Source organism: Nothoprocta perdicaria, unplaced genomic scaffold, assembly GCF_003342845.1.
Source record: "Nothoprocta perdicaria isolate Ctin4 unplaced genomic scaffold, notPer1 scaffold_74, whole genome shotgun sequence".
NCBI classification, from domain to species: domain Eukaryota; kingdom Metazoa; phylum Chordata; class Aves; order Tinamiformes; family Tinamidae; genus Nothoprocta; species Nothoprocta perdicaria.
The window spans coordinates 3,131,800-3,150,016 of NW_020456021.1; the positions used below are offsets into that span (position 1 = coordinate 3,131,800).

The 18,217-nt window shown below is 38.3% G+C and overlaps 1 protein-coding gene across 4 annotated transcripts in view; it reads right to left on the minus strand.

Moving 5' to 3' along the window:
• FILIP1 (filamin A interacting protein 1) overlaps positions 1-17,624 on the minus strand; it is a 103,919-nt gene extending 86,295 nt beyond the window's left edge. For all 4 annotated transcript variants that reach the window (XM_026051256.1, XM_026051255.1, XM_026051253.1 and 1 more), the window contains exon 1: positions 17,195-17,624. The gene's annotated coding sequence lies outside the window, so the exon portion shown is untranslated. The remainder of the gene's footprint in view (positions 1-17,194) is intronic.
• Between the last annotated feature and the right edge of the window lie 593 nt (positions 17,625-18,217).

Genomic DNA, 18,217 nt, shown 5'->3' on the forward strand with positions numbered 1-18,217 from the left:
TTGTTTCCAGTTTAGCCTTTGATGCATCAAGGAATTCTTAATATTCTTCTCTCTGGCACAGCTTAGAGTTGCCTGTATGAGTTTTTTAATGCTACTCATTGAGCTGCTGTTCAATAAAAGTCAGTTCTCCAAAAACACATACAGTTGGAATATGCTCTTTTGTTGGCACTTCTCCCCCACTCAGTTTTCCTTTTGAAAAGGAGATGATATAGAGTCGAGTCCTGTGAAATTCTGTGTACAGCTAAGCCTGGAGGATTGAAGCACTGTTTGTCCGAAAGAAACTAAGACGACCCTCCAGAATGCTATTAGCTTGGACTTATTTGATCAAAGTTTTATCTGCTGTTCTCTTTAATTRCAACAGCTCATATAGAAGCATGTCTCCAAGCTTTATTAAAATTGTCTTTTAATTTTAAATTCATCTAATGGAAGAAAAACAAGGAAATGAGACCTCTAAAGCGGGAGAGTAGAAAGCAAGGGTGCATTCAAATGTTATACTAAAATAACTCAAAAAAAAWGGTTTAACCATGTGTTATAATTTTTTTTCCAAAGTTAGAATTTTCCAGCATTGGTATTTTAAAATATTCCTGGAAAGCAGTCACTCGATCTCAAATCTCAGAGAAATATAATTCAATACTAACAAAATCTATCTATGCAGTGCAGAGAGGATTTTATGTTATTGTTCAGGTTGTTCAGATGATCACAAATTTCTGATGTGTTTAGATGAGTATAACAGGAGAATTATATCTAAAGTTGTACATTAAACAGTACCAGGACTTGGGCATAATTTTGGCATAGACCAACTTATGCTTTTCCTGGAAAGGTTCAGGAATTAGGCCTGGCTAGGAACTCAGTAGGAGTTTGGACACTGCTAACCTGTTTAGGAGGCTAAGTTTAATAATATAGATGTGACCAGACAGTGACAGTTGCTATCAGGGTCAGAGAATAGGCATTTGCTTCGTCTAATCTCTTCATAATAGACACAGCCAAATGTCACCCATAAACTCCTAATTATCTCTGTATGGCCATTACCACATTACTTTCAAACAAGGACAAAAGTATGAGTAGTAGAATTGTGAATTCCTGCTCTGCCAAAACCCCTAGCAGAAGTGCAAAGCCCTTAATCTTGTGAAGAACAAAGAAGCATGTARCAGCCAGACAGATGGGATGGTCAGAGAGCAGTAATTTCAGAGGAGGTGTGTGGTGGATAGAGGAAGAACACGGTAAGGTGGATTGCTACCACACTGCTCTGTCCCACTCCCTCCTCSGCAGCAAGTGCGACCATACTGGCCACACATTTTTTCCCCCTGTGACACAGGCTCTGCTGAAGAAGTACTGCTGAAACAAAAGAAATAAGACTCTTCTCCTCATCAGGTGAATATATAATGGTGAGGATGGCGTGACTCGGGCCTCCAGCCCTGTGGCATGGGAGCTCTCGGTGAATGGCACATCTGTGAACAGGCTGCACCAGGAGAGATGTGARGGCCTGGAGCAGCACCAGGATAAGCGGCGCATTCACAGAACTTAGCTACAAATCCCTAGCAGATGACCTTGGTGATTTTTTTCTTTTCAGCGGCTCTTCGCTTGACAAAACTTTCACAAGAACTGCAAACGCCAGTTCTTTACCACAGAGCAGTCCCTCAGCTGCATTTCAATAGTTAGCTCTGGAGCATGGAGACATCAAAACTCTTCACCCACATGGTTATGGGATTGTTTTTAACATGTGCAAACAACAATTTTTCTCTCATCTCATTCTTGGAAATGCTTAAAGCCCTCTAGCTGAAACTTCCAAAAACAATTTAGATCCGGCCAGACATCCAGCCTGAACAACTGAAGTCTGGCAAAGCTGTAAGCAACTGCATTTCGTACAGTGTTATACTTCTTAATGAAAAGTGTCAGGCAAGCTTGCCTTGTTATCAATTTGCTCTGTATTATATCTTGAAAGCCCTAGCTTAACATCATGCTTTGCATGTCAATTGTTACACCTGAATTTTAACATAGAGTTTAATATCTGCTCATACTCTCACACTTCCAGTTCTCATCTAYTGATAAATCATAGTAGATTAGCTATATTTTGCTAACAGGGTGGCAAATCTGAGACTAACAGAAATCCTTCAAATGCATCCATTAACAGAATTTCACATTATTTTCTAATCAGAAAAATCTGTGTAAACCTCAGGGAAGTATCGCAATGGAACATCCTGACTTTTCAGTTATYTCATGGCTTCATGAGATAATCTTTTCTTCCTAGAAAAGATTAAAGAGAAAGCAATGGAAGCAGTTGGCTGAGATCAAATGGTTCTCCGGTCTAGAACTAAAAATGAGACTGATAATGTATATATCTACCTTGACAAGAATGTTTGTCAAAAAATTCATTCCCTCCATTCTGTGCTCAAAGGAAACATTTCTAAATATGCTAAGACTAAAGACAGAAAAAATCATTTTTCCATATATTTTTGTTTACCTATGAAATATCAGAAACAGTATCTTTCTTGCTGTCACTGTCTTATTGTAAGTGTATTTTATGGTTTCTTAGTGTGTACAGTAAAAATAATTTATTTGTGATCYGTGAGTTGATACAGGCAATACATTTTCAAACATGCCCTAAGAAATTTCTAAATACTTCTTGTAACAATTGTAGCCAAGCTTCCTAAGTCTTTCCCTTTATTCAATCTCTAAATGATCTATTATAGCAATGCTCTGAAAACACATGAAAACAACATAACATCTGCAATTTATATTTTCCTGCCTGTAATGCTCTATGACAGCATTTTTAAGATGTACTTATCTGACACACAGTCAGCATTTTCTGCTATGTCCTTTGGAATTCTGACCTATTAACCTACAGTGAAGTTTTAGTGCAAACGGCTGACGGCTGCCTATTTTTTTTTTCCATAAAGAAATTGTTTTAATTTAGGGGATTACATAGACGAAATGCTACTCTGAAAGAATTAGAAAATAATGATTCTGCTTTTATTCATCCATCTACCATGGCAGAACTGCAAAATTTTTACCACCACTTTCCCCTTGAGAAGTTTGAGGAAATAGAGATGCACCAAAAAGAAGATTTATGGTAGGATACATATGCTAAGTGCTTCTTAAGCTTTCAAAGGTTACAAAATCTAGATATTCACTGGATTCACAGTAGCTCAGGAAACTGCGATTTGTGGCTTTGTTAATACTAATGTAACATCATATTATTTATTTGTACTGGTAGATTTTTTTTCCGTGATACTTCTGTGCTTGCTTCTTACCTCTATGGAGAGAAATATGGGAATATAAGATAAATTCCAAAATTCTGTGGCCTCCTAATAAATCCCTGAGGCCTGTAGAAAGGCAGTGAAGCCTGCACATCAGCTCAGAAGTCTCAAGGCTATGCTGTCTGYAACTCTCCTTGCTGTTATCACTACATGTTAGTCCCGCACTTAATGCACAACAAGGTACCTTCAAAGTGAAGCAAAAGAAATGTGTTTTCCTTGCCTTCTTTTTTCCACATGTCCTAACTTCCTTCTATAGCTAAGCAATGTTTAAAGTTCTTACTACACAGAATAGAGCTGTTCAAATTGCCTGCCTGTCGCACAAGGGTTTGAATACAAATGACTGAATTTGTTGCAGGGAATGGCAGTTCTAMAATTCTGTGTTTAGCCTTGAGTCTCAACTCCTGTTGCAGTGAAAATCTAAGCATTTCATACAAAATAGAAAAAAAATATTTGGAAAGAACGAAGAAGTCATCCCAGAATACGTTGCATTTGCAGTGTTTTTCTGGCAGGTGGAAGACTGTTTTAAATCTGTGTGTTGAAGCAAGAAAGTATTCTAACCTTTTCCTTTCTGTTTTTTGTTTTTGTTTTTGYATGATTCTAGACTCACTCTCRTCTTCCTGCTTAACTATGAGAAATTCATAATAAAAACAGTACTTTGGAGTCCAGTAAAGTATTTAATCCAAACTAAAACTTATGTCTCTCACTGCAAATTCTAAAAAAAATCGCAAAGCATGTGTTTGTTTTTATTTTTTAGTTTCACCCATCACTCTAAAAAGTACAAATATATGCACAGTCTTAATTATAATTAATTTTCCTGGGAAATCGTTGAAGGACTGGCTGAGCGATGTTCTATTTCCACTTTTCTCTCTGGATTTTTCTCTTACTTGCTGACTGCTCCTCAAATCTATCCGCTCCCTCTTTCTCTCTCTTGTACCATCACAGGTTCATGGACAGAGATAGGAGCTCTGAAGCAAACATAGATGTTCTCGTTTTCTGCCTGGGAAGAGAGAGTTCTGTATTTGCAAAAAGTTTTGTGTGTGTGAATCACTGTGATCTTACTGAGTGATTGATTATAAGTKGAAAGCTTTTTATGAACCAAGGAATCACAGCATGTTTGCTAGGGAATTATGCATTAGGATGGATAACTTACCATTTCTTTTAGACTAGCCACAGCAACAAATCTAGCTAATATTATGGTAGCAAAGGTAACAACTAAGGTAATACTTGTTACTCAACTGAACAAACATAATCTAACTTACTGATAGGTTCATACTAACTATTCTTTCTTTGTGCACAGCCTGCCACATGTCTTCTTGGAGAGCAGGAGGGTAGAAGTAAGACAATAGAGAGCTGGTGCTGTGTCACAAGGGATGTGGTATGGCTCACGTTACCCCACAGTCTGCCACTTCCCTTCCCTTGGCTGCCCCAGGACCATGAAAGCCTTTGGCACTTTCTTCACTGGTCTAACAGGCTCCCATCCCCTTTAGCACTTCAGTGCAAAGAATTCTCTTCTCTGCAGTCTCTGCAATGAAACTCATCCTTTTGTAGAATGWCTGTTGTTTTATTCCTCTTGTCCACTTCTCAAAGACTTCATCAAGTTTCTCCAGGCCCTGTGACTTCCTGCTTCCTGAAACTACTTCTAAGCATCTCACCAGGTGCATGTGCTCCATTGCAGGTGCCTGGTAAATGCATAGTTTTCAAAGGGAAAGAGGAGTTGCCCTTGATACAGGTAAAGCCATGAAGAAGCAAATGTTTTCAGTCTAAGTAAAGGAGCCTTGAGAGAGGGTTGATGTTGGGGTGAGCTGAAATGTTATCTGTCAGCTGTAGCTGTCAGCAAAAATATTGAAGAACAGCAGCTGCATCATGCCACTACCAAGGGAGTGGAGCAATCGTAGCTCCAAAATAGATTTTGGTGTCAGACAGAGTTTTCTTCTAATGAACCCCATTAATAGTCATGGACTACTTRTTTTCAAACCCACTCAGAGGCAGTTGATAATGCTACTGCTTGTAAAATGCTTGAAACATAAATGCTTGAAATTCAAATAAAAAGAACTACTTACAGCACAACTTAAAGCAAAGTATGCTACTACTCCTCTGTAATGTAATTTTCCTATTATTCTCAGCCTCTGTAGCCTTAAATTTGTCCTCATAATTTTTAATATGTAAGTGCTGATATGACAATAAAATATGGAAACCATATTTCTCAGCTGGCAGAAAAACTAGCTTTCTTTAGCTTCTGTAACATTTAATCTTCCTTTTCAGAACACTTAATTAATAGGATACTAAGATAATCTGAAAATTTTTATTAAAGAATAACATCTTACTGCCTTTTTGGGTTGTCATTAAAGAAACTAATAAGCTGTTGTCTCTTCTGGATCTTGAATTCCAAGATAAATGTAATAAAGCTTGTGGCAGGGTCTCATTGTTTATGGCTTGGAAAATCTTATGCAACAGCGTAATGCTGTTCTGATTTTTGAGCTGCTGCTAATGAAGTACAACCAGACAGGGTACATCGCCATGAGTCAGGAAATCTGGATGTTCCTGGATAGAGGCCAAGGGAGCTTAGACACTTCAGGGATGTGATGTATACGTAACTTCTGGGGGGGATGCAGTCAGTTGCTTTCAAGCATCTCAAGCTGCGTGATTCAAGAAACGACCAAATGACCACCCTGAAATGAAGTTAATAACTGTCTACTTCTCAGATTCTCAGCTTCCCTTGTTTTCATTCCCCCCCCCCAAAAAAAAAAAAAAAAAAAAAAAAAAAAAAAAGGAGGAATAAAAAGAAAAAAGTAAGTAGACTCTCCAGCAGAGCTGGAGATTAGATAGTATGTTCAGCCTTGAGAAAGCAAATTCTAAGTCCAGAAGGTTTAGGAAAAAGCCTGAACAAACAAAAAAGCACCCCCTACTACACTCCACCCACACTCTGCAAATTGCTATGGACTTCCAACAACCTTTTAAAGACATGGTCTGTTAAAGAAGGGTAAAGATGTTACAATTTTTTGATAAGAGCATGGGTGCTATCATTGCATGTGCGTGGTGAGGACTGCACTGGCCACCATGCCAAAAGTTGGACCCTTTGCAGCCATAATAACTAAATGTTGCTCAGGTGTGTACAGGAATTTTGGGTTACTTTAAAATGGGCCCTGTTTTCTGAGGGGAAGCTACTGGTTTGTTAAAGTCAGATCATCCACAGTAGCGCTGGTGTCTTCTCCTCCTCCTTTCCACTYCCCTTTCTTGCAGCTGTAAGAGACCCAGGAGACTCTCATTTCTCACTCTTTTCCTCCCCTTTCCTGATAGCTCCTTGTGTTCACACAAAGGAACTTCCCCAAAGCCCCTCTGGAGGCAGGACTGCAGTTTTCTCTGGTGCTCRGAAAAGCGTGGTACGTGCTCTGCTGTTTGCTCGCTGCCTGCCTGGTACTTGCAGAGATGGTGGTGACCTTCTGGACTGCTGCATTGACACTTCTGCTTTCTTGGGGGAAGGTCTCGCAGTGAAGAAGTGACCWTCATTAACTCCAAGGAAGGTGATGTGTTCACTTAATCCTTTACCCCTTGCAAAGACTCCTAAGCAAACTAAGGAATAATTTGCGTATGCCCTGCAGGTGCAGATCTGGATGGACTTCAGGCCTTCCTTCCCAGTTGGTCCTGCCACCGAACTGAATCATGGCCCAACGGGGCCACATCTTGCCAGCGCCCGGCCCCAGCAGGCCTGTGATGAAGCACTGGTGCCAGTGCCATGCTCCCTCCTGCCCTCAGGCTTGTCAGCTCTTCGAGGGTGCTGCCACTCACCTATGTTCAAAACATTGACTTAAGTCTCCAAAATCACTGAGTTCAGGAGATTTTAAAATCTCCTGAGTTGAGGAGTCCTTTTAGCCGCCTTCCACTTACAGGTCTGGAGCCACAAGGACTCTGATTTTTATTATTTTATTTTTGTTGTTGTTGTTTTGTTKCATTTTTTAACACTGATAGCCATGGGTAATGGCAACCTAATTCCTTAAGCAAGTATTTATCAAAAATGCCACCTATCAGAAGAGCCATTGAAGCAGCTAACATTGCTCCAGACAACTGGGCTGAGCTGGAGGCCCAAGCCTGGTACTGCCCTGCCGGAACGGGCCCAGGGAGGCAGCACAACATGAAGACATGAGGATTGCATGAATTACAACCGAACCCAAGGGAAAGCTTTTTATCCTGAAAAATATTCCTTTTTASACCTGACATCAGCATAGTTTCTATTTTGGCATGTTTGTGTTCTTGCAGCTTCCTGGACACATCTCTGGTCCTCCTCTTTCCTTTTCTGCAGCACTCCACCTGGATGGCTGACTTCCCGCTGCCCGCATCTAAAAGCAGAGTCACACTTCACTCTGCTGAGCCTCTGTGAAGATACCTGTTCTTGTCCCTCAGGTAAATTCAGTTTCTGTTCCTTTTTCTCCTTGTGGAATCTGGTTTCCAAGCACGACTATTTAAATCTCCTTATTCCAAACTACTTTCCTGATGTTTAATATAACAACATCTCATAGCATCAGATTCATTACTATATTTACATTTGTAACATCCCAGGTGTTATTAAAAGTACAGGAGTAAATAACTGGCTAAGAGTCATACAAGGAGTTAGTGATTTAAGAGCTGTCCGTTTAACCACCCTTCCTCTCCCCCAGGATGATACCTAACATGTGGCATTTGAAGGTAAGATTATTTGAATGGAATAAACAACACAATTCATGCATGGCATGAATATAGGGAGAGAATCTGAATTTAGAAAAGTGGTTCCTATTAATAAGCAATCAATCGGCTGTACTGTCATTTTTACCATCTATTAACTTTAATGTGACTTTGTATAGGAGGAGAGAGTATCTAAATTAACCTTCCTTGTGTGCATTTATGCTTGCCACTGGCACTATTTTTAGATACTCATTACTCAGATACTTTTTTGAGTTGACAACARTCAACAAAAAATTGTTGTTTGTGCTCTCAGTTCTTGACTGTTTCAATTGTTGTGTTATGTTCAGACTAGCTATTGAACACTTACATACACAATTTGGTTTATTTCTGACACTTTCTCTTYATGCTATTTGAGCTACAGGGAAAATCAGTATAATGTCCATAGGTAACATTTCATGTTTTTCTAGCACTTCATTAGTTCTCAGAGAACTGCAGTGATTCAGGTTGTGTGGCTCCTAAAGACACTGAGAAGAGGCTATAAACTCACTGCTGGGAATTTGTTTTCTTGGACCCAAGCAGCATTTTCATCATCACACACAGGGTTCTCACTGGAACACAAGCCTGACCAGGTCCTTCTGGCCCCACAAAGACCATGACAATTTTGTACGTCCACTTAAATAGGGATCAAGGGGTCTTAAAGCTGTCTAGATTGCTCCCTCCCTCCATGTTTCTAATAAAAAGCTGATCCAAAGTAATCCAACTTCTCTGATTTGAAATGTACAGTCTAACTGTGTTCATGGTCAATTTAGACCTAATTCACCACTAATTCAAAGGCCAAATATATTGCCTTAACYTGTCCCTCCCCTTCTTCCACTGCCCTCAGCATATAGACGATAGTCATAATCATCCTTTTAGCCATTAGGCTAAATTATCAGGTTATTTTAGACTTTGCCAAGTGACACAGATTTTCCATTACCATTATTATCTGACCAGCCCTTTTGTGTATCTGTATAAACTCTGGAAATACTGAGGCCTTTGCTAGTTTTTCAAATCCTGGATATATTCTCAGTAGCTTTTTTACTTTGTTTTCTAATTTCATAAGCCTAATTTCTAATTTCATAAGGACTGTGCAAGGAAATTTTCTAACACTTACATTAGTAAGGGATTTGGGGCTGATTTACCATGATATCTATCCTGGTGCCCATAATTAAAGGAGGCTTTCTGTATGCGGTAGAATGGATTTGTTTTGGTTACTCTTTCTCCAATCCACATGCTGCTTTTAAAACCACTTGACTCAACCAGATCGGTTGGCCAGAACTGCTGTTTTCAGGTTAACCCACATGTCAGAATCCTTAGCTTTTAAATGCTAAACTCCCCGGCCTCGTGCTGCAGCACTTCTCATCTGCCAGTCCATCTGTTCTCTCTCATTCCCTTCTTCCTAAATCTCAGTGACTTAACCCGCACTGTAGTGTATGTGCAGCTGTCACTTAAAAAGCTCAAGGGTACTTCAGATGTGCGCAGGCCTGGCTAGTTCTTCAATTCTTCTCTGCTGCAAGTGCTGAGTAGGTTCTAGCCAAATTCAAAGGGATATGAGAACTCGTGCACCATCAGCTGTGAGAATTTCTATTTTTTTCCACTCATCCCTGCTGATGATGGCAAATTCTGTCAGTTACAGTAGCTAGCTTTAGGAACACTGCTCCCTTATTCACCTAGAGAGGAATAAAAAGAACTTCTTTTGTCAAAGGTTATGCTTAATAGCTGAAAGAAATCAGCTATTAATAGGTGAAATTARTAGGACTGATCGACGACTTGGTAAACATCCTCTGCTACTTCATTCCACCAAAAGCATTTCTATTTCCTCTACAAAAAGAATGACTGGAACATTCTTTTGAGTGCCACAAGATGCTCTTTGCTTTCTGTGGCAGTAGCCACAGGTAAATTAGGTAAATTTCGGTACTCCCACAACAAAGAGCTTTTCCAAACAACAATAAAAAGGGCCTAAGCTCTTCTCAGGTTGCCCAGAACTACATCTGGGAATCATGCTTGTCATATGTGCACCATTTTCTCTTCCTGATTAGGATACAGTTGGAAAGAGAAGTCTGGTAGGAGAAGTAAACTCAGCAGTGGAGGCTGACTTCAGGGTCTCCTTCCTCCTAAGCAGCATCTTAATTTTCCTTCCTTATTCATTTATTATTTAATGTATCTACTCTAGCCATTCAATTTTTTGGGCTGCTTGGAAAACAAAGAATCTTTTAAATGTTTTTCCATAATTCTTTCGCAGAAAGATGGCATCTTAACAGCATCATAATTCTACATGTTTGTCTTTCCACCAGAATATGGGGTGGGGGAGGAAGAAGACCTAGCGCATTCTAAAAGCTAGAGTAAACTAGGATAGACAATTATAAGCTGGATTTTTACTTCCTATTATGCTTATTTTAGAATATAACACAGCAAACAAACAAACAAAAAAAAAACAATCAAAAATACAACAGACGTTGCTTCTTTTCCTGCTCTGAAAGTGCTGGCCTGTGGTTTACGTTGCTTTCTAMTCTCAACCAGGGTACAGATTTCAGCGCGCTGATAATAACAGCTGCCAAAATATTTTTCAGTCAGTGATGTTCAAAACATGGCAATTCAGATAAGATGTAAGGTCTTTCAACTAAAATAACTGAAAATAATCAAGGCCCTGAGCAACCTGATCAAAGACTGAAGTTAGTTCTACCTGAATTCTGCTCCTCTGATTCCGCATGCAGCGCCTAGATAAGACTGTCTCAAAGGACACGCTGCTGCGACTCTCACTGTTTGCAATGTGATACCTTCTGTGAYTTAAGTCCTAGTTTCTGGCTTCTGCTGCTTGAAGTGACAGTGGTTCCCATCGCCAGCTGCCTCAGAACATGCAGCGCCTCCAGCACTGAGGAGCTGGGCAGCCGTGAGTGCCCCTCTGTGCAGAAGGGACACGTCGGACATCTAGCATGGCACTGCTCCCCTTCCTTCTGCCTCCTGCCCAGTGGTAAACTCAGGCATTATTGCATTTCTGTAAGGATTTTAGCAGAGTTGGGGATTGACACTCACTATCTACTGAAATATAATTCAAGTTTCTTTTTTATTACAGGAGTCCTAGAAAAAAAATAAAAAGAAGTGAGATACTGTGGAAGAACTATTGTGATCTTTACGTTAAGCTAGGTCTAAGTGTTACTGTGATTACAGATGGTTGGCCATGTGAGATTTTGGGGATAATTACAGATCACAGAAGCAGGGCTTGAATAGCCTTAACATGATAAGCTAAAATCTGTGTGTTTTGCTCAGTGGAACTCTGAACCAGCCAAGGTTAAACATATATGCTATGACACTCTTTCGTTGGTGTCCTTGCCTGTGACTTTAAGGCATATTTTTTCAACAGTCTAAACCTTACAAAAAAGAATGTCCTTTGAGTCACTTAACTACATGGGGTTTTAGGAATACCCCATCAACTGTGTTCAGAAATTTGAACTGGAGGATAAATTGCAAGTGTTTTTCTCTAGTGTTTATTTGTTGTCACAGTAACTGCAATTTTCCCAATAAATGGAAATTGCATCGTTTCCTGAGGCATTCAGGTTATTACACTGAAATAGCATCATGAACTCACCAGCACTTCCCCCTTCCTGTTGTCAAGTTAGATCTCATTTAGTTAGAGGAACAGGCACTAAAACAGGTTAGTTTAGATATGTGCGCATTAGAAAGCTGAAGCCTGTCTGCTTAGCCCCATTACAGCCTGTGACTCATGCCTGTGTGGGAAAGACCTTATTTTCACAGAGATCTCTTAGATAAACAAGGCAAGTTGGCAGCAATTTGATTACACTGATGTTAGTAGTCTACTGCTTTCAGTTGCATTCATTTGATTTGTATTTCCTGAAAAATGAAATCAGTCTGATAAACTATAATGAAAATCCTTGTATTGAGGATAAAAGTTTCTTATTCAACTACACTTTTTTTTTCTTTTCTTTTTGAAGGAGCCACCTTAAAAACTTTCTGAAAGTTCCTTTTCTGTCACTGCAGTGTAAACTACTTTTTTTGGTGGTTGGTGGGATTTTTTGGGAGGGGATATTTTTTAGTGAAGCTACAACTCTTGCTAGCTTCGCTGGTTAGAGCTCCCATTCCTTTCAAGCCTACCAGTCTCGGATAGAAAAYGTTAGTTTCCAAAATACTACTTTTTCACATGCACTGAAATGACCTCTTAAACAGCATAAATCACAAGCATTATACATTTTGACAACATTTCCCCARAAAGGAAAGGCAAAGAAAGTGATCCTTACTATATTAAAGAGCTATTAAAGATATGAATCAAACTCTAATATTTATTGCAAATTAATGGAGGCTCCCACTCTTGTCCTGAAACCTCTTCATTTAATATCTGAATGAGTCTGGTCTAACCACAGATTATTAAGATGGCAGGTACTTTTTTAATCAGCTTTGAAATAAAACTCAGCTGGACAATCTACAGCAAWCTTTAAAATTCTTTGCTTGTGTCAGCTAACAGCAAGGAGCCGGGTTGCCCATTTAAGGCAAAAAGTACAAGCTCCAGCCTATTTCTCTGTACTTTGTATGTGTTTGTCCCAGTCCTTCAGCAAGGCAWTCTGTAATGCCAAAAAGCATTTCTTTCCTTATGAAAGGCAGACCCATGTGCAGACACATACACACACATTTGAGTTTAATTTTTAGCTTTGATATTGCTGCAAAACTAAGAAACTGGATGTCAGAATTGTTATTTTTCCTTTCTGTCCTATAATACCACATATAGCAATTATCTTTGAACTGGGAAAAAATCAGTAACATTTCCTGCTTTCTGAGTAGATAAGGATAAATCATGTATTTCAAYGGTTGTGGGACTATAAAATATGATTCTGTAATATCCTGTAATTATGCTTTTAGGATATATACACTTAATGGTAATAACTGTGTCTCTACATTTGAGAAATGTATAAACCATTTTGTGGTGCTCAAAATCTTTGTAATCTTACATATCATCCTTATATCTTGCATGCATATTTTACTTCTGGAAAAGACTTATAGTCCAACTGAAGCAAAAAGGGAATGAGAAAGGAAAGCCATCCACAACTAAACAAAAAAAATACCAAACCAGTTTACTAGGACTTTGTGTCGTTGCATTGATACCTGCACTTGCTTTGCTAAAATGGTAAGACTAAAAAGTAACACAGAAAGCATAGATTATCTGCAAAAATGGGAAGACTTCATGAAAAATCAAAAAAAAAGTCTCTAAACWAGTGTCCAGGAAGGCAAAATTTTACTGACACATTAGGTGACACAACRTGGTTAGAGACTCCCATTGCCATTCCCAAAGAGGAAATGGGCACAGTTGTTCCCACCCACTGGACATTAGTACATGAAAGATAACTACAAAGCAGTGTTATAAATATTTTCTAGTATGACTAACTAGGTACAAATAAGAGCTATGGAATGAGAAAAGAGAGGCTAAGAGATATTAGCTCTTCATTAAATAACCTTTTCTCCATTGAGAATATCTTCAATATCAAGAAAAAGCTTTATTCCCCAAAAAATTCTTCTTGTTATTTTAAATGACAAATGGACTCCAAAATTTGTTGGTATTATATATAAAATTGGGAAAAACTTGCAGTAGGAAACAGTGAAAGCAATAAAAGGAAAGAAGGCTCAAAGGCCAGAAAGCACTAGAATATGATGAAGCTGAAAAGTCTAGGTATTTGTGATTCTTGTAAATAAAGTTTGCATTTTTCTGCATAACAGATAACATAACTACCTTATCACCTAACCTATATTAACATTTTATTTTTAATTTCTTTTCTCATAGTTTAAATACCAAATATTTTTAGTGAAATGGAAAATATGAATAGGCAATGTGAAGTTCCTTCTCCTTTGTGCTATTGTTTGCTCTGACCYCTTCACATACATTGTAGCTCTGTTTGTTTTAATGATATTTAGGATTTGTGAAAAACAAAGTCTTTACTCCCAAATTCAATTATATTTTAAATTAGTAAGACAAACTTGAACAACAGACCTTTAGAAACAAGAAGAGGAAAGAGGAAATTAGAGAAGAACTAAAACATCTCCTAGGAAGAAGTTACTTGGACTGGACTACAGATTATCTTTTTTTGTAAAATGCTGTTGAGAGGAATCAAAAGAAAACATAATTTGCATTCAGTGGCATAATCTGGGCCTTTGACTCAGCAAAGCTCTGAGGCCYGTTCTTAATTTATGCCTGGGGGCACATCAACTGAGTTAGATAAGGTCACCAAAAGCCCTGTATTCAGCGCCTCATGAGTCTGTGCCACCAGAAAGAYTGCTTTATTGATACACCTATATCAGTAAAGGTAATTATTGTGGAAATGGGTACGCTGATGAAACTATGACTTGGAGGAAGAGAGCAGGACATACTGCTAAAAGCAGGGATTTTCTGAAAGAACTGTGCTTACTGTGCACCCCGCTACCAGAAAGTGCAGCTCTATCTTCAGTAGTCCTACTTCAGACAACAGAGCCCTACTAGTAGCAAATACCAGTCTTTACACGCCAACAGTCTCAGGTTTTACAGTGAGGGGCACTATGGAAAATTCATACATCACAAGATCATTTTCAAGTTTTAAGAAGTCCTCCACACAAAAGACGGACCAGTTAATACCTGAGCTAAGCTTAAGAGCCTACCAGATATAAGCAAGAGGAGTATGGATAAATCTCAGTGGATGTAGGCTGGGACATAACTGCAGCGAGTTTGAAGATGAATTTCAAGCTTTTATTTCTCTTGTTAAAAAGAAGCAGAGGTTCTATAAAGAGCCTGAAAGATGAGGGTGATGACAAAATACTCAGTTAAGATGATGATTTTAGCTGTGGCTAGATTGGCAAAAAGAGGCCATAAATCATAATATTGCTAGAATGAAGGTGAAAGAACGGAACCACTGGCAGAGTTTGGAAGTGGATTTGGAGTGGATGAGATGCACAGTCTTTAGCATTGTGAAGGGTACCATTCATTTTCCAAAACCATGGGAATAAAAAACAAAATTAAAGTAATATATAATAAAGAAAATAAATGGCTATGCTGTGTGTACTTGTCTTCCAAGAAAATCTCCAGGAAGGAGAATATCACCAAAACCTCAATTACTTCTTGATTTGATACAAAACTGAACTCAGTTGCACTGTAATCATTAGTAGAACTGGCTATTATTCAAAAATAAAACCATCTGTTGAATAGCCACATTACATATTCCAGTTTTGATTGGAAAATCTCACAGCCTCTTTGTGAACACCTGTTGAGAAGAGAAATTTTAGCCTCCTTCCCCATTTTGAAATGGAAAAGAAGACAGATGTATTTCAAACCACAACTCCATGTGCTAGAATTGGAAGTTGCTTTTGCAACTAATCTATAGTCTTGTCCAAAGGGAAAAATTACATTTTGCTTTTAAAAACTTTTGTAAATGTAGATTCTGCAAGAAAATTAAAATTATAAAGCCATACATTTTGCTGAGCAACAGCTAAAAACAGAAAGCAATCAGTAATTACATAAAATTTCCACATTTTATATGGATTTTGTCATGCATATATACTGATATGTTCCTCCACATTTTTAGTTATTTACCAATTAATTCAGTAAAAATTTTAAAAGTTGTTTTCTAACTAATGTCCAGAAGACAAAAACTGTAGAAATCATACTGTATCAGTTTTAGTTCTACAGCTTTCTTTGAAAAAATAACTTTCTCAAGCAATGTCTATATTAAAAGTAATAGCAAAGCTTCTGTTTGGCATTTAGATTTGGGATACCATAGAGCTGTGGTAATTCCACAGTAATGATTATCATATTAAATCATAGCCACCAAAAAGCATTCCTATTAGGTGCTTAAGTAAGTAGTGTGCCCCTTGCTAGGAAAGAAAATGTAAATTAATTATATTATTCTGGCTCTTAAGATTTTTTTCCAATTTTAATACTTCCTTTTTTTTATTGTTTCACAGCAGTTACATTCTCAAACATCAACAAGACACAGTTGCTTCAAAATATTTTCATTTCATCCAATCTGTAAGCGTGCCACTGCTAGAATGTGATACTCATGATTTATACAGTGTGTAGGGATGAACTTAGAATTATTTAGCTACAAAACATTCTTATCTTCCTGAGACCGTCCCTTAGTCCACAGACTAAGTGTCAAACAGCACAGAGCACCCAATTAGTCCTTTCCTTCTTGAGGACAAATATTTTTCATCTGAGACAATTCTACATAAATCCTCGACTAGGAATTTTGCATGGGTTAAATGCATTCTTTACATCTTTGCCTTCATAACTTCATATATAATATAAATTCATAATCAGTGCATCATTTTTTTAAAAAATATGTATATTAAATTCCTTTTTCATGGATAAAATAGTTTTAAAACACTTGGGAGGGGGGGAGGAGGGGGGCAGCTTACGTTCATTCTTCAATTGACAAAACAGCTTTTGTCAGTTTAGACATAAACAAATCATGCTAAGCAATTCCTCCCTCGTATTACATGACCACTATGTGACCATAGGATATGCATTTCATACATATAAACAGACTCCTATTGTGCTGTGGGGGGTAAAAGAGCTGAGAACTGGTTTCTCATTTATTTTGCTAAAAGAAACAWTCGCATTACAAACAACGAGCAACTCGAGCACACTGCAGTATGATAAACACAAGGTCACTCTTGAGGAAGATTGTGTTATAAAGTGACTCAATCAAGCAGAGATTAATGTTCTCTCTACATAAATAAGCACAAGAGGAAAAACCAAGACCTGCCATCACAAGGAGAGTACAAAACATACGAGGTGTGTCTGTGCATTTAATGTTACTCAGGAAAGAAGAATAAAAGTGCTCTAGGTCACAAATTGTTCAGCTAATGCAGTTACTGAATGGCTGTTTCCTGTTACCATGCAGGCTGTTACTGTCTTTTAGTAAGCTACTAAACTATCTCTGGTAAAGGATATGTATTTTATTCTCTAAATCTTAGTCTTCTGCCAGCACATGAGCAGAAAAAAAAATCATTTATGTCAAAATATATACTTTTTTCATATTATTACTATTTACTTGATTACTCTTTGTTCTAGAAGTACAAAAATTATCTGAGTAATTGTATTCTGTGACGAAAGAGCAAAACAGAAACATCCAAACCTTTTATCCCAACTTTTCTCTACTGAAGTTTTAAGTTCATGCAGCATATCGTTCATAGAAGGAAACAGCAATCATTACAAAACAAACTTGCCTCTTGTAAAACTAATGCATTAAGAAAAGTCAGCTAAATCTTACCTGTGAGCAAGAACACCCTGGGAATAAATTCTTTACACCTCAAGATCGCAGGAGCTTGTCCCACAGTGCTACCACAGTAACAGCCTGATCCAGCCCTAGGAGAGCACAGAGAGAGAAACTTTTCCCACTTTCCTAGGTCCACCAGCAGCTGAAGTGGTGAAGGCAACAGGGCAGAGCGCAGAAGACCGTGGCCACTTCTCACAGAAATCCCCAGCAGCAGAAGTAGGGGGTATTTGCTGTCCGTGTCTCACCCAGACTTTTGTTTGAGAGTTTTTTCAACTGTTGCTAGGTGGTGGTAGGCTTTGGCAGTTTAGTTCTCAGATTGTATTTCCCCTCTTCTGGGCTCTTCACACAGTGTTACAGCAATGACTTTGTTGAGCTCAGCTCGCTTGTGCTATATTTAACCAGTGTTCTCAGCAAGTCAAGCCTGTCAACAGCTGAGAAGTTTGGAGCGGGCTTTGCTGAGTTCCTCAGCTGCTGAATTATCAGTGGATGTAGCACTGCACAGCCTGGCTACTACATTCACTGAAAGATTGTGGAGAAACTGTCAAATCCTTTTAAGGCTTCCAGTGACTTCACGGGAGTAATTACTATTTAAAGCACTAAACACAAGCGGGGCATTTAGGCATATATTTTAGCTTGCGAGAGAAAGAATACTTGTGTTCATAGCAGATGAGTTCAATTATTTATACAGTGAGGATTTTCCTAGGACATGTAGGAAGTTTATAATTTGAAAGGTATGTACTTCACTTGAGGAAAAAGTACACGTGGGGAGAACTTTTCATAGCATATTTTTTACACAGTTTAAAAATATTAAGATGACATAGAGAAATTAATGAAAGGTTTAGGTTGGAAAGTTTTCAGTGAGATATTTATTCCAAAGACAACCCTGTTCTTCCAGACCAAGAGCTTCCTACAGTAATTCCTGCTCTGTCTCTAGCTCTTATTGGAGTAAAAAAATGAAATAAAACTCTAATTAGTTTGATATGCAGCAGGCAAGAAAATGCTTTAGGGACACATCAC